Here is a 23,190-nt window from a genome sequence, read left to right on the forward strand (position 1 = left end):
ACTCATAAATGAGTTCAACAAAGTCGCACTTTATAAGATCAATGCGCAAAAATCAGTAGCATTTCTGTACACCAATAATGAGTAAGATCAGGAGGAAATCAAGAAACAAATACCATTCACAATAGTAAATAAAAAAATCAAATACTTAGGAATAAATTTAACTAAAGAGTTAAAAAACTTATACACCGAGAACTATACAAGACTGTTCAAGGAAATCAAAGAAGACCTAAATAAATGGAAGAATATTCCTTGTACATGGATAGGAAGACTGAATATTATTAAGATGTCTATCCTACCAAAACTGATCTACACATTCAATGCAATCCCAATAAAAATAAACACAGCCTTCTTTAAGGAACTAGAAAAACTAACTATGAAATTTGGAAAGAAAAGAGGCCCCAAATAGCCAAAGACATATTGAAAACGAAAAACGAAATAGGAGGAATCACACTTCCTGACTTCAAAACATACTACAAAGCTACAGTAGTGAAAACAGCATGGTATTGGCATAAGGAGAGACACACAGACCAATGTAATCGAATTGAAAGTTCAGATATAGAACCTCATGTATATAGCCATATAATATTCGATAAAGCCACCAAACCCTCTCAACTGGGAGAGAATAGCCTATTCAACAAATGGTGCCTGGAGAACTGGATAGCCATATGTAGAAGAATGAAAGAGGATTGCCATCTCACACCTTATACAAAGATCAACTCAAGATGGCTCAAAGACCTAAATATAAGAGCCAAGGCCATAAAGACCTTGGAAAGCAGTGTAGGGAAACGTCTACAAGACATTGTAATAGGAAATGGCTTCATGAATATCACACCAAAAGCACGAGCAGCAAAAGAACAAATAGATAAATGGGACTTCCTCAAAATTAAAGCCTTCTGCACCTCAAAGGAGTTTGTCAAGAAAGTAAAAAGGGAACCCACACAATGGGAGAAAATATTTGCCAACCATATATCTGATAAGAGACTTATAACTTGCATATGTAAAGAACTCATATATCTTGAAAACAAAAAGATAAACAACCCATTTAAAAAATGGGAAAAAGATTTAAACAGACACTTCTCCAAAGAAGAAATACAAATGGCTAAAAAGCACATGAAAAAATGCTCCAAATCTCTAGCTATCAGGGAAATGCAAATCAAAACTCCAATGAGATACCATCTTACTCCCATACGATTGGCAGCTATGAAAAAAACAGAAGAATACAAGTGCTGGAGAGGCTGTGAAGAAAGGGGAACACTCATCCACTGCTGGTGGGAATGCAGAAGGATCCAACCATTCTGGAGGACAGTTTGGCGGTTTCTCAAAAAACTTACCATAGATTTGTCATATGACCCAGCAATACCACTGTTGGGTATATACCCATCAGAACTGAAAACAAGGACACAAACCGATATATGTACACCAATGTTCATAGCAGCATTGATCACTATCGCCAAAAGTTGGAATCAATCCAAATGTCCATCAAAAGACGAGTGGATCAATAAAATGTGGTATATACACACAATGGAATACTACTCGGCTGTAAGAACAAATACACTATAATCACACGTGATAACATGGATGAACCTTGAGAATCTTATGTTGAGTGAAGTAACCCAGGCATCGAAGGACAAATACTACATGACCTCAATGATATGAAAGAAGCAAACTGCCTCAGAGAGCTAGAGTCTGGAAAAGAGGCTTACAGGAAATCGGGTGGTGGAGGAAGGATGTGAGTTAACGTCTGCAGGGGTGGAATCTGTGATGAGCTGTCGGTAAGTATGAGCACAAAGAAGGGACAAAATGGGGGCAAGGGGGTGCCTTCGGGTGGGGCTTTGTGGGTTTGAGGGGGGCTGGGGATGGGAAGAGGGGTAATAGCGTCCAAAAATTGGGGGGCGGGAGGGGCAGCATACGAACATGGGAGAGTGTCAGCTGTTCGTTGAGAACAAAATGTTGAGAAAATCGTATCAAAGTATAAGTAGGAGGGTTACCTGTTTAGGATGTTAAGGGGTATGGTCTGATGCGGGACGGACTCCAGGGGAATAGCTGAAGGCTCATTTTGCCAAGGTGGGTTGTACCATTGGGAAGAGACCCAAGAAGTGAGAGTTAGGGTGGACCCACATCCTAGGGAGGACTAAGGCCGTCAAATAGAGAGAACTGTATCTCTCTGAGAAAGGATGGCTCCCAGGGCATTAGGGCAGTTGAGAAAGTCAGGCCCTGAATACTGCTCCAAGTATCTCTGGATATGGCTTCTTGGGAAATGGAGAGTGGCTGGCGTTGTGGGCCCCAAGGGGAGGGGAAAATGGATGTGGAATGGATGGAACTAAGGTAAATATGGGGGCAAGAGAGGAGGTTTGTGAGAGTACACGAGGATGAATATAAAACATGTAATAATACACCAAAAACATATAGGGGACGACAGACTAATAATGTAAACCATAAGGCAAAACATAGGATAACTAAAAAATTTAGAAAACTGTACAACCTAAAGTATGGACCACATAGTAAGCACAGATGTCACCTTGTTTGAAAGCTATTGTTTCGGAATCTGTATATCAGTTCCAGGAAATATGATATCAATAAGTTAAAAGATTATCGCTGTGGAAGGGAAAAGGTTTTATGGTGGATCTGGGGAAGTACTGTATATTGTATATATGAATTTAGGTTATCTAAGACTCTTGGGAAGCTGACATTATGTTGGGATTCACTTTATAGGAAGTTTTGGATCAAAGAGTGGTTCAACAATGGCAGCGGAGGAATACTGATATAGGATGTTATTGACAGGATATATATGGTTGACAGGGAGTTATACAGAGCATATGCCCAGGGTATATAGTAATGTCTAGATCTACTCATAGTGGAAACAATTAAAAACAACAGCTGGGGGGGTACTGGGCTCCTGGCCGGGAGGTCACTATCATGGACCCTGGGGGAGCAGCGGCAGTCCCCCAGGTGCAACGGCAAGAACCAGGAAGTTAGGAGGGCCCAACAGTGGGCTCCTGATACTAATGGCTATGCTTTTGAGCTTATACACCCGCAATAAGAATAAGGCCTAGAGTAGCACTGTGCCTTGGAGTTTCCTCCTGACAGCCTTCATGTTACTCAAATGTGGCTACTCTCACAGCCAAACTCAGCATGTAGGTGCAGTGCATTCCCCCCAGCGTGGGACATGACACCCGGGGATGAGCCTCCCTGGCACTGAGGGATCACTACCACATACCAGCTGAAGATGCAACTAGAAAATGACCTTGAATTAAAGGTTCAATATGGATCAGCAGAATATTCCTGTCTACATATAATAACATGACTTCAAAATGCTGTTTGACCTAATGGAAGGGGGAAATGGAAAGGAGAAATGAGATTATAAGGCTATGAGTCTCTAAAAAAGAGTCTGGAGGTTGTCAGAAGGAATGCCATTATGCACAACTGAGCAGAGTCTAAGAGACAGATAAAGTAGATACAACCCCAGGTATTGGTTCTTTTGAGGGATAAAGAGACCCACGTGTTCTATGGTCATGGCAGATGGGGTTCACTGCCATGGCAGATGGCCCTTCTTTGGAGCTGGTGTTTCTGCGTGATGGAATTGGACTCAGAGGGGATCTCTTTTCACAAGACTTGCATGCTACTTTATTGGAATTGTAGTTGGTGCTGGGGTTTAAGATATATTTAGGGGATTTGAATCTCTGGACTGATAATAAGACACCCAGGCCCAGAGCCTCAACAGACTTCAGCTCCTACACTTTGACTTATTGGACTTGCCCCACTCAGCTAACATGGAGTTGAAGAAGGTCAACCACCACACCATGGAGCCTAGAGTGTCTACAACTGAAAGCAGGAGGAGTGCATCCAGTATCCATGTGGAATCTAAGCCCCCACTTGACATAGATGTGCAATGGACACAACCAATCCAATGTCCACAGAGAAAATGTGGAATGGGTGTGGGAGGGGTAGCCATGGTGGCTGCTGGGTTTGGGGAGTGGGGGGAGGAGATGAGATGTGGAGGCATTTTCGGGACGTGGAGTTGTCCTGGGTGGTGTTTCATGGACAGTTGCGGGACATTGTGGGTCCCCCTAGGGCCCACTGGATGGAGCGTGGGGGAGTGTGGGCTATGGTGTGGACCATTGACTATGGGGTGCAGCGATGCTTGGAGATGTGCTTGCCGGGTGCGGTGGATGTGTCGCAATGATGGGGGAGAGTGTTGCTGTGGGGGGAGTTGGGGGTGGGGGTGGTGGGGTTGAATGGGACCTCATATTTTTTTAATGTAATTTTTGTGAACCAATGTATATGAGGTGCAGAGGTGCCCAAAGATGTACTTACCAAATCCAATGGATGTGTCATGATGATGGGAACGAGTGTTGTTGGGGGGTGGGAGAGGGGGGGTGGGGGGGTGGGGTTGAATGGGACCTCACATATATATTTTTAATGTAATATTATTACAAAGTCAATAAAAAATAAAAAAATTAAAAAAAAATAAATAAATAAAAATAAAAATAAAAAAAAATCTCAAAATAAAAAATATTGAAAAGATACAACTTATATCTTCCAATGACAATGGGATGATGCTAAAATCAATTAACAAAGAGAAACCTGGAAAATCCACAAGTAGGCAGGAATTAAATAACATATCTTTAAACACCACGGGACAAAGAAGAAATCGCAAGTGAAATTAGGAAATATATTTAGGGGATTGAAATTGAAAACACAAAATAACAAAACTCATGGGATGCAGAAAAGGCAGTGCTGAGATGGAACTTTGTAACTCAAAATAATTACCTTAAAAAAGAAAAAAGAGTAATAGTAGGTGGCGGACTTGGCCCAGTGGTTAGGGCGTCCATCTACCACATGGGAGGTCTGTGGTTTAAACCCCGGGCCTCCTTGACCCATGTGGAGCTGACCCACGCACAGTGCTGATGCGCACAAGGAGTACCATGCCACGCAGGGGTGTCCCCCATGTAGGAGAGCCCCACACGCAAAGAGTGTGCCCCGTAAGGAGAGCCGCCCAGCGTGAAAGAAAGTGCAGCCTGCCCAGGAATGGTGCTGCACACACAGAGAACTGAAACAACAAGATGACTCAACAAAAAGAAACACAGAGATCCAAAGGACCTCATATTTTTTTAATGTAACATTAAAAAATAAAGACAAAACAAAAAACAAACAAAAAAAGAAACACAGATTCCCGTGCCGCTGACAACAACAGAAGCGGACAAAGACGACACAGCAAAGAGACACAGAGAACAGACAACCAGGGTGGGGGGGGTGGGGAAGGGGAGAGAAATAAATAAATGAATCTTAAAAAAAAAAAGAGTAATAGTAAGTCTACTTTAGTCCACTGTTCATTCCTCAATCTTGAGGAATATCCACTTTGCCTCTAATTGAGAGGGGGCTTAGATCCCATGGGGCAGATGGATGCAACTATCTTGCTTGCAGCTGCAGACATTCTCTGTTGCTTGGGATTGTTATTGCCCATAATCACCTCCTTGGTAGTTGTCCTGGATGAGTCCGATAAACAGGAAAGTAGGTGTTGCAATTCAATTGAGATTGAGAGCTCAAGTGGCACAAGAACAGACCGAAGATTTAAACCTCTGGGACATATATTTAATAAATATACTGCTAATTATAGGTTCAGATAAATGGGCAGAAAAGCCATGTGAAGGGAAACTATAAATGAGTCTAAGTCTGTTACACTGGGGAGCACAAATTCTAATGTAAGTCCCACTGACAGGGTGCTAACTTTTTATCATTGATAAGAGGAATTGGCCACCAGAGGTTCTGAGGGGAGGGAGAGGGAATAGGTGTAACATGGGAGCATTTTCTGGACATTGGAATTGTCCTGTATGAAACTGCAATGACAGATACTAGTCATTATAAATTTTGTCATAACTTATAAAATTATGTAGGGCAGAGTATAAAATATAATGTAAACTATAGTCCACAGTTGGCAGTAATACATAATATGTGTTCATCAGTTTTAACAAATGTACCACAACAATGATATTGTTAATGTAGGAAGGTGTGGGAGAGAGGGTATGGGGCACATGTGAATCCTCTATATTTTTTATATAATATTTATGTAATCTAAAGCTTCTACAAAAATAAAAATTAATAAAAAGAAAGATCTCACATCAGAGACCAATCCTCACAATTGCAGGACCTACAAAAAGAGAAAACTAAACCCAAAGTAAGCAGAAGAAAGGAAATAAATATTATAGCAGAGATAAATGAAATAGAGAACAAGAAAAAAACAATAAATTGTAATTAATGAAAGCAAAGATTGGTTCTTTGAAAAGATCAATAAAAGCAACAAACTTTTAGTTAGACTGGCAAAGAACAGAAAAGACAGTGAAAGCAAATTTAAAAAATTAGAAAAGAAAGGGCAGTCATTAGTTCTGAACCCACAGAAATAAAAACAGAATTTTAAGAGTGTGAACAACTGTATGCCGAAAACTTAGATAACCTAGATGAAATGGATAATTTCCTACACACACACAAACTACCTACATTGAGTCGATTTAACATAGATCTCAAAATATCAGTAACTAATGCCCAGCTTGGCTAGGTCCGGCCACCCACGTAGCTCCGGGAAGTACCCAGGGCTAGCCAAGACAGTAGCACCGGCATGCTGCAGCCGTGGCCTTAGTGACACTGCAGCATTTGCCCAAGCACAATGCCCCCTCCTCAGCCAGTAACAACAGAGAGTTGGAGGGTGGCAGCAATGAAGACTGAAAGTTAAACTTCAGCTTAAGTAAGAGCTTTTTCATGGTGAAAGGAGCAGTTCTCTTCTTACAAGAGGGAAGCAGCTGTCAAGGTCAGCAGCGTCTCCAGCATACACACAAGCACGCAGGGAGCTTGCTCTAACATCTTCAAGTGATGATCAACCTTCTATGTTGTGAAGATAGAATCAAGCTGGCCGTGTGCTTGGAAAATGCCTGGAGAGACCGAGTCTGGTACATGGTGGTATTCAGCAGAGGGCACCAGGACATGGAAGAGGATATCTTGTTGGGAGTCGACTTTTCCAGTAAGGAAAGACCTGTCTCATTGGGATGGTCCTGAGACTGAAGAGCAACCTGAAAATCCCCCTTAATTGAGATGGTGGATTTAGCATGAGAACAGCAAAAAGGATGCACATCTTAAAGACTATATCTGTCCAGGCCATGTGGTTGCCCTGCAGATCCTTCAAAAGGCCTTAGAATTGGCCTGAAGCCACAACTACTTCCCCGAGGGCATAGCTCTCATCTGGGCCACCTACTATGACAGCTGCATCAGCTTTGAGCAGAGCTGTATCAATGAGTGGAATGCCATGCAGGACCTGGAGTCCACACAGACCGCCTCCCCTGCCCTGCTTGTCAACAGGCCCACTGAAGGTAAAAGGACTGAGCGCCTCATTTAAGCCAAACTCAAAAGTATCGAAATGAGCAAGAATCTGGAAAAAGTGACCTACAAAGAAACACGTAATGAATTAGAGAAACAGATGAATTGTACCCTGAATGAATTCAAGGAATTCAAACAAGATGCTCCTTATCTTGATCATCTTTATCTTGACTCTGAATGGAATGCATCCAATCTGGAGGAACTGCAGGATTCAGGTGTTGACTACATTTAAATGTAACCAGAGAAATAGATAATTTTTCCTGGCTTATTTGCATATCATAATACCAGAGTCTAGATGAAGAGACTACAGACCTCCTTGCCCACCAGATGGAAGTGTATCATTTTAAAAACAAAAGCAAGGAGGAACCATTCCGAGTGCCTGGTACATTGCAAAATCGGTGTCTGTTGATCTGTGTACACCAAAATAGCTTATGTGATGAAGGAATTTAGCTTGCATCTGGAAAAAGCATATGACTATGTGAAGCAAAAGCACAGCACTATGCACCACAATGCAGGGTTCATGAGGGAGCTGTCTGAGTATGAAGGCATCCTGGATGCAAATAAACAATGGCACAAGTTGTGGTGTCAAAAGAGAGAAAGCAGCCTCCGGCAGCCTGTGGATGACCCTGAGAGGTCTGGGGACTTATTGCCAGAGATGCTGGATGGCACCCTGGAAGCCCAGCTGCCTGGCCTGGACTATGCTGCTCATCCTGTGATTTTAGACAGCAGGACCCTGGAAGGCCCCACCCTCCACTGCTGCTTTAGGTGACTCTCAGACCCTCACCTGCCTTCCCAGATGATGAAACTGGCAGCTTGGTCAAGCTGGAGGATCTTGAAAGGGATGCTCTTTTGGAGGGAGCCAGTCAGCCCGCAGAAGCTCACAAGCCAGCCACACATCCTAAGGAAGGTTCTGGACTCTGCAGGAAGGAAGTGAGGAAGATTAGAGTTTGGGATCTTAAAAGCCTACAGAGGCTCCTTGCCCCAGATGGAGGAGATGGAAAGGGAAGAGATGGAAAGGGAGGAGAGTCTGGGAGCAAGAAGATGGGGACAGCCCCAACTCAGCTTGATAAAAATCTGATCAACTGGGAATCCTAAATAATAACAGCCAGAGTTGCTGTCCTGAAGACCTTGAGCATGATGCTACTTTTGGGATCCTTAACAAAGCCTTCCTACAAATTCTGTGCTGACTGCATATACCCTACAACCGTGGGGCTCCTGAGGCCTTCAGGAGCAGTGTGTGACCTAGGGTATACCTGCACATAGCCAGGCTTCCTGCCCAACCTCACAACCTTCCCCATGGCCCACATAGCCATCAGGTACTTGAGTACTGGAGAAGCTGTCCTCTGGCCCAACCAAAACTCCCCAGTCTCTACAACAAGCAGGCTCCAGGAAGCCAAACACCAGAGGCTCTAGGTCAGGGACTGCCCCAGAGGCACAAGCTCACCTTTTGAACCTTCCGGAGAGACCCAAAAAGTCCTGCCAAAGTCCCTCCTTTTGAAGAATTCTTACTGTGATAAGAGCTTTCACTGCTTCCAGTGAAAGAAGTGCTTGCCAAGACAGACCTGAAGCCAGCTAAGGACTTGCAGCTTCTGTTCAGTACAGAATCCGAGAAACCTACAACCAACAACTAGATGCATCACCAGGAATCCAACGTTCAGCTGTAAAAGGTAGGCTTGGCTTGCAAGCATACCAAAGAGCTGGAACAACTGAAGAGCAGACCAGCAGATTCAGTGACACCCTACAGAGAAGGCACCATCAGCAGGCTGGGGGCCAGCATACATGAAGAAAACCAGGATCTGGACCCTCTCCATCAATGTGGGCCCCCAACTTGTTAAGCCAAGCCGGGAGTGATGAGAAATCTGAGGTTGCCCCTGCTCCATTGTAAGGAGCCTCTTAAGAACCCCAGTCCCTTCTTTGCCTCCTGGATTACACCAGTCACTTCTCAAAGGATTTTCTGAAGACCATCTGCTACATCCCTACCTCGTAGTCTATGAGTTCCAACGTGACCCAGAGCTCTAGCAGTGACAGCATCCCACAGCATCTGGGGGAAACCAGCCAGGTGAAACAGCAGACGCAGTTGATTAAGGCTTGTCTCTGGCTGGCAGGCCTCACTGTCTCCTCCTCGCTGAAGCACTCACTCTCTTGCCAAGGTCGGACATCTCAACTTATTGATAGAAGACCTGTCCAATGAGGCTGACCTCTCCACCATTGCTGACTCGTAGGATGCCAAGCTGAGCAAATCTTCCTTCTTGCATGAGCCCTGAAAACACCAGGGAACCCAGTTGCAAACTCAAAATTGTCAGGGAAACCAACCCCAGGAAACTTGAAAAGCTCCTTGTGGATGAGCCAATCTGATCTGCTTTTGGCCCTGTTTGGACATCTATTAGCCCTATGATCCCTACCTTAGGTTCACTGTGGATTTTGGTCAGCCCCTTACACCATGACTTCTCTTGAACAACTGAAGCTATCCTAACTCCCCTTATCCCCATGATAAAGAAGAGAAAAAGCAACAACAGCAAAAAAAAACTAACATGCAGCACAAGAATTGAAGAGGAAGATTTTACTTGGGTGGCCTAGGACAGCCAGGAACTGTTGGACAGTAGCATGGAACTCTAAACCTCAAGTCATATTTTTCCAAGATGAATCATGGTTGAGGAAGTACATGTATGGATATACACACACATCAAAAATCTTACATTTGCAAAATGCAAAATAAGAGTTGTAGTTATGATACCACTACTGTGGCTCATCTGACTCTTGAGAAAACTTGGATGAAACATAGGTCCTACCTCTGTTCTTGCTGTGCTTTTTATTTTTAAAATACAATAATGACCAAGGAATATTCCAAGGAATAATACTGTATCAGGGTTTTTCCTCCCAAAATACCAAACATAAACAAGTTTTTTTTCAGTTAGGGCCTCCAAAAGTGTTAAGACTAACTTGACTGCAGCAAGTCCTACTAAGGTAAAGCCGGGCAAAGTCATTGGACACTGCTGAACTAACTGTGCTGCATAGCAGTCAGCATTGCATTTGAGATTCTCAGTCCTGGTTTTGTTGTTACAGCTGGGTGATGCATTAGATGTCAACATCTAAACAGGCGAGTGCCCAGCTCCCTGCTTCAGAGCATAAGAATCCTTCCTGATTTGACATCTAACAGTCTGGCATGGAGAAAAGGATAAAGATTTTCTCCTACACCCAAATCAGTTGCTTGTGAACATACTACAAATTGCTATTTAAAATGTTACCCATGAGGTGCAGAGGTGCCCAAAGATGTACTTACCAAATGCAATGGATGTGTCATGATGATGGGAATGAGTGTTGCTGGGGGGGGAGAGGTGGGGAGGGGGTGGTGGGGTTGAATGGGACCTCATATATATATATATTTTTAATGTAATATTATTACAAAGTCAATTAAAAAAAAAGAAAAGCAACAAATATGAAGGGAAAAAAAGCAAAACTGAAACAAAATGACAGACCAAATCTATTAGTCTCCCGACAAGAAAATAAATTAATAGGGTGACCAGAGAGTTTTTGTCAAGTTTCCAGTAAAAACATTGGAAAAATAACCAAAAGGGATGAGAAAAGAGATAAAAACAAAATGGAGCTACTATGGCTGAGAGATTTAAAATGGAGTCTGAAAGCCATTCACTCTTATGCATGTCTTAGCCAAATATCACAAACAGCCAAGGCATGTAGAACTGAAAGCCACAGTGTTTCTGAGGACATTTGGATGCCATGAACCAATTACAAGATAAAAGCATCAGCAAACTATCTAATTTGAAGGACATTTGTAAAGTCCTAAATATATGCCAATCATAATTCTTAACAGAAAATAAATAAATAAATAAATAAAATGTTACCCTAATAAGACAAAAGCATTCCACCAGGCTTGGGGGCCCTTTGGCAAAGAAGATCACATTGGTCTCTGAAAACTCTGCTCCATAAGATGTATCAGATCTTGACAGATACTTTGTATGCAAATTTAGCTGATGGGAAAAAATCCCAGAATAAAAGTAGTGCAAGTATTTGGAGAGGTGTCAGAGATTCATGAGGGAAAGTCATTAATTTGGGTGACTACCATTTTCATTAAATGCCTCTGTTGAATTAGGAGAAAAGGAAAATAATCTAAACCAGTTTGACATCTTGCACATTCAGCCACATTTCATCTTTCACCTCTCTTTTCCCTCACTTTCACTTTGATTTCTATGGTATGCTGTGGCAGTTTGATATTATTTATGAATTCCTAAAAGAGATATTGATTTGTAAACTGGTCTGTTCCTCTAGGTGTGATGCCCTTTGATTTGCACTAACTTCAAAGTGGTTTTACATTTACTTCATTATGTTAAGATTAGGGATTTGATTTGAGCACATCATTAGGGCATGCAGGGTTGAGTCCCCACCTCATTGGTGGGCTATATAAATGAACACTCACTCAAGGAAAACACAGAGAAGATACACAGAGGAATACAGAGAGCTCCATTGGCACGGCAGAGGAAAGAGCTTTGGACCTGGAGTCCCAGGGAGAGATGAGCCATTCACCAGATAGTTTAGAGGTGACCTTATGAAGAAACCAGAGCAGCGGAGAAGCCCTGAGAGATAAGCCTTCTGCCAGTCTACAGTTGAGATCATAAGAAACAGGGACCATGGTGCCTTAAGAGGAAAGAAGACTGAACCTTCATAGAGACCAGCAGCCATCTTCCTTCAACATGTGGCAACATTTGGTAAGAAAGTACCTCTTATGGTGCCTTGAGTTGGACTCTTTAGGGCCTTGTAACTGTAAGCTTCTACCATAAATAAATATCCTTTATAAAAGCCAACGTATTTCTGGTACTTTGTACCAGCACCCCTTTGGATGACTAATACACATGCCAAAAGCCAGGCTGGACTTTCCTAGATCTTCATCTTTCATTTATAAAGCCCACCCTCAATTTGCCTCTTGTTGCAGAGTGAAGTAGCTGTGTATGCTGAGTTTTAGCCTTAAAGGGGAAAATGATCACTGAGAAAGGAAAAAGCATGCAGCCCTGTGATCATAATTTGACAATGCCAAATTCTATTTCTTTGTCTCATAGCTACTTGAGAGTCTTCTAGAAATGTCTCTGTTTGCATGACTTTCTTAAGAATGAGGTTTCTTTCTCTTTAAATTTCCAACTTCCTTGTTCTCATGGCAGAGGACCTTGCACCCTCTTGGCTCTCATACAGCTCAATGCTGTGTGGCAAGGCCCTCTCCATGGCACCCTGTTGCCCAAGCACGCCAATTACTCATAAGGTACCTATGGGTAGCTGTGCTGTCCAAGACTGCCCTGCTCCACCTGCCCTATCCAGTTAACGCATGCTTCCAAACCTGGAAAAATCCAGAGGAAGTTGCAGAATGGAGATGAATTTGCAAGAGAATTAACACCTTCAGGACAACCCTGTATTTCTGTACTCTTGTTTCTCCACACAGGACTGATCCCAGAAAGTTTGTTCTTCCCAGTGGGAACAAATTCTCCATCATATAGTCAAGATCCTAAGTAATCTCTCCTGATGTACATAAATATTATGTATTTATGCAAAATTGTTAATCTATCATCTTCTCTGATTGGATACCTGGTCTTGACAGAAGTGGTTAACTATTAGGACTTGGGTGGGTATCCTACTCCGTATTTATGTTGATTCTGCTGTGAAATCCTATGATGTGTGTCCCTAAGTATCCAACGCAAGTGGCTAGAAACAGCGCTGGTAGTTCCTGCAGGTGAGGAAGGCACCATGGGTAGTGCAGTATCTCATGGTTGCCCATGAAAGAATGTCATTTTGTTTGCTGGCTGACTGAGGGGTATTGAATGCAGATGGCCTCTGAACAACAGCCAGCACATCACCCATACACCAATCACATTGTCACCTTCTTATTTAATAGAGATTTTTATCACCTAGCCCACACTATTTTGTCTCTTAGTTCGTGTCCTGAGCTCTTTTGCAACAAAATGTAGGTACAGACCCCTGCCTACCTCCTGTCACATCTGGAGCACCACAAACAAGTTGCCCTTTGGTTTCCAGAAGCTAGCAGTAGGTTCCAGTGTATTGTGTTACGAAATCAATGATTTTTTAAAATTATACTGTTTTTCTTGCTTTTTAAAAATATTTAAAAGGCGGTATCTTTTTGTACTGTGAATTTTCAGTAGAGATGCAAAATGTACTTTTTTTTTTACTTCTGTTCATGTGCATTATATATAGTCTGTGTGCCTCTGTTGATGAAAATAAACTTTTTCTTCATAAATGCCTGAAAAAAATATCATTAACAAGTAAAGAGATTGATTCAGCAATAATAATAAAAAAAAACTCACACCAAGGAAAAGCCCAGGACCAGATGGCTTAACTGTTAAATTTCACAAAATTTTCAAAGAATTAACACAAACATTTTCAAACTATTTCAAAAAAAATTGAAGAGAAATGAATATTTTCTAACTCATTCCATAAGGACGTTATCACTCTAATACCAAAACCAGATAAACACCACATTAGTAATGAAAAATTTAAAGAGGAAATCAAGAAAAATGTATTATAATAGCAACTAAAAAGAATCATACATCTAGGGAGAAATTTAACCAAGTATCAAAAGGACTTTTAAATGGAAATCTACAAAATATTGTTGAAATACACTAAAGAAGACAAATAAATAGAAGGACATTCCAGGTTCATGGACTACACACTAAATATAGTTAAGTTGTCATTTCTACCCAAAACAATTTATACATTTATTACAATATCAATCATAATCCCAGTAAAGTTCTTTGGATAAATGGAAAAGTCAAACATCAAATTTATATGGAAGGGTATAGGGTAGTGAACAGTCAAAACTATTTGATAAAATAGACCAAATTTGGAGGACTCACATTTCCCATTGTAAAGGTTGGGAACGGATGTGGCTAAAGCAGTTGAGTGCCCACCTCTGACATGGGAGGTCCCAGGTTTGGATTCCAGTGTATTCTGAAAAAGAAAAAAGCAAAACAAATGAGAAAATCAACTCAGGGAAGCCACTGTGGTTCAGTGGTTGAACAGCAGCTTCCCACATATTAGGTCCCAGGTTCAATCCTTGGCCCACGGTACCTCAAAAAAACAATAAATAAAAGTTATTGCAGAGCTACAACAATCAAAACAAGTGTGGTACTGGCAAAAGGACAGGCATGTGGACCAATTGAGAGTTCAGAAATAAACTTGCACATCAATGGCAAATTGAGTTTTGACAAGGGTGCCACGCCCACTCAATAAGGAAAGAATAGTCTTTTCAACAAATTGTGCTGGGATAACTGGATATTCATATAAAAAGAAGGAAGGTTGACTTCTACCTCACACTGTATGAAAAAATTATTTCAAGATGAATCAAAGACCAAAATAAAGGAACAAAGAAAATGTAGGAAAGCATCTTCAGGACATTGTGTTAAGCAATGGTTTCTTAGACTTTACACTAAAAGTTTGAGAAACTAAAGAAAAAATTGATAAATGGTACTTCATGAAAAGTAAAAACCATTGTGCATTAAGGGGCTTCATTATGAAGCTAAAATGAAAGGTTAGGTATGCTCCCTGGAGTATACTGATTGCAAGAAGCTGCTTGCCCAACCCTGACATTAGCAGTGGGAACTGCAACCAGACCCTTGGAAGCTTAGGATATTTTACAGTTCTGAGTGTTAGCAACTGAAAATGCCTCTAGAAGATGAAGGATCTGAAGATGACTCAGATTTAATTTCTTCAAACAGTGAAAGAACCTGTATTTTCTAACAAAACTGTCTAACAATTTTTGTACGCAATGGAAGATTTTGACATGGTGAAAACCTTACAAAAAACTTTATCTTCTATAGAATCTGATGTCAAAAACCTCCCCCATTCTCTTGCACTGAATTTAAGTACTAATAGGGATGGCCAAACCATCTGAAACTCAAGGTACAATTGAAGTCCTAACCTTTTGAATGCAAGAGCTACAAAGCAGTGGAAAGATGGGACACTGGAACAACGGTGAAACCAGGTGGTTAAAACTATTCAATTTGGTGGAAAAACAATGCCAAGAATAAATAGTTGCCCAGCAGGCTCAGTTCCAAAACCAAATTCAACGTACACAGGAGGAGATAAATAATTTAGTAAAGTTACAAAACAGTAGTGCCTCTTGGGCTCCCTATAAGAGTTCTTCAAGCAAGCAAGCAAATACTTTGTTTTTTACTTTTTATTCTGAAAACATTGACAAAAATGAATCTGTTCTCAGTTACCCTAAGTCTAAAGAACCTTAAATGCAGCAAGAAACAACCACACCACAATCAGACTACAACATGGATAGTAGTTCAGTGAGGAGTAGGTATGCATCTGAGAATTAAAAACCTACAAATCTAAAGACCCTAAAAAGTTTACATGGAAAACGGACTTGGCCCAGTGGTTAGGGCATCCGTCTACCACATGGGAGGTCCGCGGTTCAAACCCCGGGCCTCCTTGACCCGTGTGGCGCAGGCCCATGCGCAGTGCTGATGCGCACAAGGAGTGCCGCCCCACGCAGGGGTGTCCCCCGCGTAGGGGAGCCCCACGCGCAAGGAGTGCACCCGTAAGGAGAGCCGTCCAGCGGGAAAGAAAGTGCAGCTTGCCCAGGAATGGCGCCGCCCACACTTCCCGTGCTGCTGACGACAGCAGAAGCGGACAAAGAAACAAGACACAGCAAATAGACACACAGAACAGACAACTGGGGGGTGGGGGGATGGGAATTAATTAAATAAATAAATCTTTAAAAAAAAAGTTTACAGAGCATGAAAAGGTTTCTAAAGGACAGTACGTAGCACCTATGGTGCAGATGGATTCACTTGTAGATGGTATAAAAAATAACTTTTATATACAAATGTGGCAGTTTGATATTATTCATGAATTCCAAAAGAAATACTGACTATGTTTGTGAACTGGTCTGTTTCTCTGGGCACATTAGATTGGATGGGATTCAGAGGTTTCATTTTTACTTGATTAAATAATGATTAGGACTTTGATTGGGCCACGTCAGTAGGACAGTGTGTCCCCGCCCACCAGGTAAATGACAAGGCCAAGGAGACAGTTGAAGTTTTTGATCCTGGAGCCCTGGGAAGTAAGCACGCAGAGAAGCAGATATGTGAGGAAAGAGAGAAGGCTCCATTGGACACAGCAGAGGCTCTGGGAAGAGAAACGAGCCATTCACTTGACAGTTTACAGGTGGCCTTGTGGAGAGAGAACAGTAGCTGAGCATGGAGAGAAACTAGCCCCGGGAGAGAGACAAGACTTGTTCCAGTCTGCGACTGAGATTGGAAGAAGCTGGGACTGCAGAGCCCTGGGAGGAAGAGGAATACTGGATCCTTGCAGACATAGCCCGCTATCTTGCGTCAACACGTGGTAACAGACGCTGGGTTAGAATGTACCTGTTATGGTAGCTTGAATAGGACTCTTTAGGGCCTTATGACTGTAAGCCTTGACACCAAATAAATACCCTTTACAAAAGCAGAGTTCTTGTACTTTGCATCAGCACCCCTTTGGCAGACTACGGAAGATTTTAATACATCTTTAAAAGAAGATATTTATATTTTTCCTGGTGAATTTGAACATCATTTTCTTGGTGAAAATAAGATTCCAGAAGTATACAGAGGAAAAACAAATAGTAAATTTATAACATCATGGGCACAAAAGCTGAGACAGAACCAACTAAGGAGAGCACACATAGAAGAGGGGCATTCACAACCTCTGCAAGGAAGTGAGCAGACAAAGAAATCACCAAATGAGAAATCTTATTTCACTGCTGCTCCACATACTTATGCTCTTTATCTCAGAAAACCAGATGAAAGTCCAAATTCATGGATATCTGATTCAGCAACTGGACTGACTTATTGGAAACTGGAGGAGAAGGGCATGTTATCACTCTTTGATTGAGACTTAAGAAAAGATGTCTGTACCATCCTCCTCTGCAGATATGTCACCAAACCAGTCTAATACTAGTAATGCAATAAAGTACCATCACTGAAGGATATTTATCATTAAAAAGTGAAAACAAGCAGTTACCTAAGTGGAATCTCACTTCTGCTTCCAACCCAAATCATCCAGTAGAGCTACTGACTCTAGATCCAACATTACATATTAAGCAAAACCAGATTTCAGGGATTCTACCATATGGCTTTTTGAATATACTGGAAGACATAACTTCCTTTTCAAGAGACTCTGTCCTAGAACCTAGTATGTCTAGTCACTCTGACATAGATTCATTTTCACGAACAAGTAATATTTAGTTACCTGAATTCCCACAATATCCTTCAAACCCAAAAGCTTTACCAGTAGACTCTTGGAAAAATCATGCATTCCAAAATAAAAGTAGAACTAGTTCTACACTTCCTATAGTATATTATTATAAGTAATGATATCTTGGTCAACACTACAGATGAAGAAAACACTGTCATAGAAACTTCTGCCTCAGACAGGCAGTCCCAGCTACCAGGTATAGACAATAGTGTCCCAGAATGCCTTTCATTGACTTCCTTGGAAAAGCATGCTTAACATGTAGCAGATCTTTGAGCATATTATGAATCAGAAATAGTATGAAACAAGCTGGAGGCAAAAAAATTTTTCTACAGTTGAAGATTGGAAAAAAAATATCCAATACATGTAGATAGATGTGGCCAATTAGGTGGTGCTTTGAATGCGATATTAATACATGGGACAACACGGATAAATGTTGAGTGAAGTAAGATGGTCTCTGAAAGACAAATATCATATGACCTCACTGATATGACTCAAGCAAATTGAGCAGACTCACAGAGCTAGAATCTGGAAGATAGGTTATTAAGAGACAGAAAGGGAATAGACAATGGTGAGTTGGTGCTCAAGATGGGCAAAATCTATGATAAGTTGGAAGGGGGTGTTTGGGCAGTGCATGAGAGGGATAAGAACACTTTTAAATAAGAATAATTTACTGGAAACTGAGTACTTTAAGAGAACGTTTTAGTGCAGCACGCAATGCCTCCAAAATTTGGCAAGAATGAATTGAGGAAATGAGAACAAATAAGAAAAAGACAATACCATCATTAGAATGAAATCTAGACTGCAGGATTTCAAAGAAGCATTTGAGAAAGCTTACAAATTCTCAGATATAAAGAAGCTAGACTAAAACAAGAAAAAAGAAATGTTTCAAGATCTTTTAGGAGAGTACTGCTCCCTTCAAAAAGAACATGAAAGAGTAAAGGAAACATTAAATAAATCTCAGAACAAATTGCTTGATGCATGCACTCAGATTTCTGATTTGATAAGAACAGTTTCAAAACTGGAAGATGAGGTCAAGCAAGGAGAGAATGAAAATGTTATGTCTTCATTATCCTTCTAAAACTCTCATGAGAGAAGAAATTGTATCACTGATGTAGAGAGAGTGGCCATGAGAGTTTCTGAGGGCAGAGAGAGGGAAGAAAAGATGTGGGGGCATTTTTAGGACTTGGAGTTGTCCTAAATGATATTGCAGGGATAGATGCTGGACATTATATATCCTGCCATAACCCACTGAGTGGACTGGAGGAGAGTGTAAACTACAGTGTAAACTATAATCCATGTGTCCCAGCAGTGCTCCAAAATGTATTCAACAAATGCAATGAAAATGCCACAGTGATTAAAGTGGTTTATGATGTGTGGGGAGTGGGGTGTGGGATATGGGGAATATGGGAAGCTCTTACATTTTTTAATGTAACATTTTTTGTGATCTACGTATCTTTTAAAAAAAGAAGCAAAAAATAGAGTAAAATAAAACTCTCATGAGCCCCTCACATGCCAACACATTAGCAAATTCAGATGTCAGGAGGCAAAAGTAGTTGATACCTAGAGAAGAGTATTCTATCTTTACTGGCCAGCCTTTGGACATCGACATCCAGTTTAGTAAAGTCAATAACTAGCTGGAGGAATCCTGTGTTCCCAGGTACCATTCTCCTCTGGAAAGATTCTTTGCCTGGAGATTTGCCAAGTTTATAGACCAAAAAAACAGAACAAAAACACAGAACAACTTCAAGCACACCGATCATGAGTCTTTCACAAGAACTTGATGAGGAAAATGTATTTAAAATTTGGGGCACACAGAAAGAGAAAGAAGATTCCTCAAATACATTAGTGATTCCCTGACAAACTGAAACTTTAGTCAATGCAAGTCAGTCCCCAGAGAAATATGCTCAACAGAGGCAAAAGAGATGTAATTCTGCGTCACAGAGATCATCTTTACCATCTTCAAATAAATCCAATACTGCAACAAAAGAGAGATTATATATATACCATTGGCTGTAGTTTACATTCCAAAGCAATCTCCTAAAGGAAATTTGTCCTCAGGATTTAGTCATCTACATAGTAAAAATGAAAGCACTCCATTTTGATTCGATATACTTTCAGATGATTTAGATACTCTTCTTGTGTCTACATTACAACATACCAATACAAGAAAACAACTCCAGTTTCTTCCTCTAGATGACACAGAAAAAAGCAAATATTGAGGAAAAAATACTGAAAAATCATATTTCTTGCCCCAAAACATTTCCAAAGAATGTATCTGTGAGATATGCCTGGGAAAGAACTACATCAGTTAGCTATGAACAATGGAAGCCAATTTCAGGAAAATTACATAGTAACAATTTTGAATAAACAGCAAAAATTAGAACCCTAGTTGAAATGGAACCGTTTGTTTCTTTTTTAAAGATTTATTTTATTTTTTTAATTTATTTCTCTCCCTTTACCCCCACCCCCACACCAGTTGTTTGTTCTCTGTTGTCTATTTGCATTTTCTTCTTTGTCCACTTCTGTTGTTGTCAGCGGCACGGGAATCTGTGTTTCTTTTGTTGCGTCATCTGGTTGTGTCAGCTCTCCGTGTGGGCAGTGCCATTCCTGGGCAGGCTGCACTTTCTTTTGTGCTGGGCGACTCTCCCTACGGGGCGCATTCCTTGCGCGTGGGGCTCCCCTACGCGGGGATACCCCCATGTGGCTCAGCACTCCTTGCGCGTGCATCAGCAATGCGCATGGGCCAGCTCCACACGGGTCAAGGAGGCCCAGGGTTTGAACTGCGGACCTCCCATGTGGCAGACGGACGCCCTAACCACTGGGCCAAGTGCACCGCCTGTAACCGTTTTTTGATGAACTTACCAAAGGAAAAGACCAGATTGAGGCAGCACTTAGCAGAATACCTTCCAGTAGAGGATGAATCACTTTGCAGACAAGATTGAATCAGGAAGTCTTGGAAGATTATTGCAAAAAGATTAATCAGGAACTGGGTTCATAAAGAAGTTTCAAGTTTTGTGCACCTCTGAAAATCTTTGAGATTTGTAGCCATCAAAATCTTTAAAACATATTTTTATTATAGAATTTGTGAACTTGCAAAACAATCATGCACATATGTGGAATTCCCTTACAGCATCCCTTCACCAATACATCACACCATTGTGGAATATTTGTTAGAGATTATGAGATAATATCATCAGAGAATTACCACTATTATCCATAGCATACATTTGGCATATTTTTCCATACCTCTCTATTATTAACACAGTATATCTTTGGCAAAGATGCTAAAGTATTACAACATTGTTATTAACTATAGTCCATAAGTTACATCAATTATATTTTTCCCATGACAAGATGGCTTCACAGAGGAAGAAGAAAAACTTTCCCTATTTGTAAATGATATAATCTTTTTTAAAAAGATTTATTTACTTATTTATTTCTCTCCCCTTTCCCCCGTCCCACCACCTCTGTGTCTATTTGCTGCTTCTTCTTTGTCCACTTCTGTTGTTGTCAGTGGCAAGGGAATGTGTGTTTATTTTTGTTGCGTCATCTTGTTGCATCAGTTCTCTGTGTGGGCAGCACCATTCCTGGGCAGGCTGCACTTTCTTTTGCGCCGGGCGGCTCTCCTTATGGGGCGCACTCCTTGTGTGTGGGGCTCCCCTATGCGGGGGACACCCCTCCGTGGCACGGCACTCCTTGCACGCATCAGCGCTGCGCATGGGCCAGCTCCACATGGGTCAAGGAGGCCCGGGGTTTGAACCGTGGACCTCCCATGTGATAGACGGACGCCTTAACCACTGGGCCAAGTCCGCACCTGTTATAATATTAAATACAGAAAACTGTTAAAAGTCCACAACTTCCTAATGCTAATAAATGAATTCAGAAAGTGAAGGGGGACATGAGCAATACTGAAAAATCAGTAGAGTTTCTATACACAAGCAATAAACAATCAGAAGACGTAATCAATAAAAACATTCCATTCACAATACCAACTATAGCAGTTTGGAATTATTTATGAATTCCAAAAATAGATATTGGATTATGTTTATAAATTGGTCTGTTCCTCTGGGCACATTAGATTGTACTGGATTAAGAGGTTTCACTCTTAATTGATTAAATTATGATTAAAGCTTTGATTTGGCCAGATCAGTAGGACAAGAGGTACCAGCCCCCTTGGGGGGCAGGGACACACAGAGAAAATGACATGGCAGAAGAGACAGCTGGAGCTGTTGAATTGGAGCCCCGGGAAATAAACATGCAGGAGAAGAACATAGGAGTAGAGATGACTTTATAGGCATGGCAGAGGCCCCAGGAAGAGATAGAACCTGATTGTCTACAGCTGGCCTTTTGGAGAGAGCGAAGTAGCTCAGCCTGGAGAGTTTCAAGCCCCAGAAGAGAGACGAGACTTATCCCATCCTACAGCTGATATTGGAAGAAGCTGGGGCCATGAACCCTTAAGAACCCAGGAAGTCTTAACCCTCTCTTACATCAGCAGCCATCTTGCTCTAACACGTAGCAATAGACTTTGGTGAGAGAAATAACTTACATTTTATGGCCTGATATCTGTAAGCATCTACCCCAAACAAATAACCTTCATAAAAGCCATCAGTTTTCTGGTATTTTGCATCAGCACCCCTTTGGCTGACTAATATATCAACTAAAAGAATCAAATATCTAGAAATAAATCTAACCAAGGATTTAAATGACTTGTACACAGAAAAATGGATATTCCATGTTCATGGATTGAAAGACCAAATATCATTAAGATGGCAATACTACGTAAAGCAATTTATTGATTCAGTGGAATCACAATCAAAATTTCGACAACTATATTTGCATAAACAGAAAAGGCCAATCATTAAGACTCATACTTCCTGATTTAAAATTTATTACAAAGCCTCAGTAATAAGAACAATATGGCATTGGCACAAGGACAGACTTATAGATGAATATATTACAAATGCAAGTTTAATAATCAGCCCTTACATTTTTGGTCAACTGACTTTTGACAAGGGGGTAAAGACCACTCAACAGGGAAAGAATAGTCTCTTCAATAAATGGTGCTGAAAAACTGGATTTTGATTAACAACAAAAAGAAGGAAGAACCCTGAATAAGACCATGTACCAAAACTAAATCAAAATGGATCAAAGACCTAAATATAAGAATTATACCAATGAAACTCCTATAAAAAATGCAGGGCAGCATCTCCAGGTTATTAAAGGACATATATAGAAGGAGTTTAAGGAAAAGGGCATCAATGTAGGTAGGCACTGCCTGTTTCTTTTGCAAAAAAAAGGTAGAGAAGTGGCAAAATCATACCTGAGTGAGCTGTTTTGGGAATCCACAGAGCAGGAAGCTTCATGGCATCAATCAGGAGGAAGCCAGACAAAGAGATAAAGAGCACAAGGGAAAACCTTAAGTTTCTTGCCCGTGTGGCTGGAAAAAGCCAGTGGCTAAGCCCCACTCTCAAGGCAAATAGCCTCAGTGGGGCCCCTAGCTCTCACTGTCCGGCTCAGTGGGAGGGAGGATTTCCAGGGAGGAAGTGAACCCTGGGAGGAAGAGGT

General features: G+C 41.3%; 2 pseudogenes; both read left to right on the forward strand.

Moving 5' to 3' along the window:
- The first annotated feature begins 5,390 nt into the window (after positions 1–5,390).
- Positions 5,391–9,760, forward strand: LOC101430704 (protein phosphatase Slingshot homolog 1 pseudogene; annotated as a pseudogene).
- A 5,385-nt stretch (positions 9,761–15,145) lies between these two features.
- Positions 15,146–20,623, forward strand: LOC101430277 (M-phase phosphoprotein 9-like; annotated as a pseudogene).
- The last annotated feature ends 2,567 nt before the right edge of the window (positions 20,624–23,190 follow it).

Source organism: Dasypus novemcinctus, chromosome X (assembly GCF_030445035.2).
Source record: "Dasypus novemcinctus isolate mDasNov1 chromosome X, mDasNov1.1.hap2, whole genome shotgun sequence".
NCBI classification, from domain to species: Eukaryota; Metazoa; Chordata; class Mammalia; order Cingulata; family Dasypodidae; genus Dasypus; species Dasypus novemcinctus.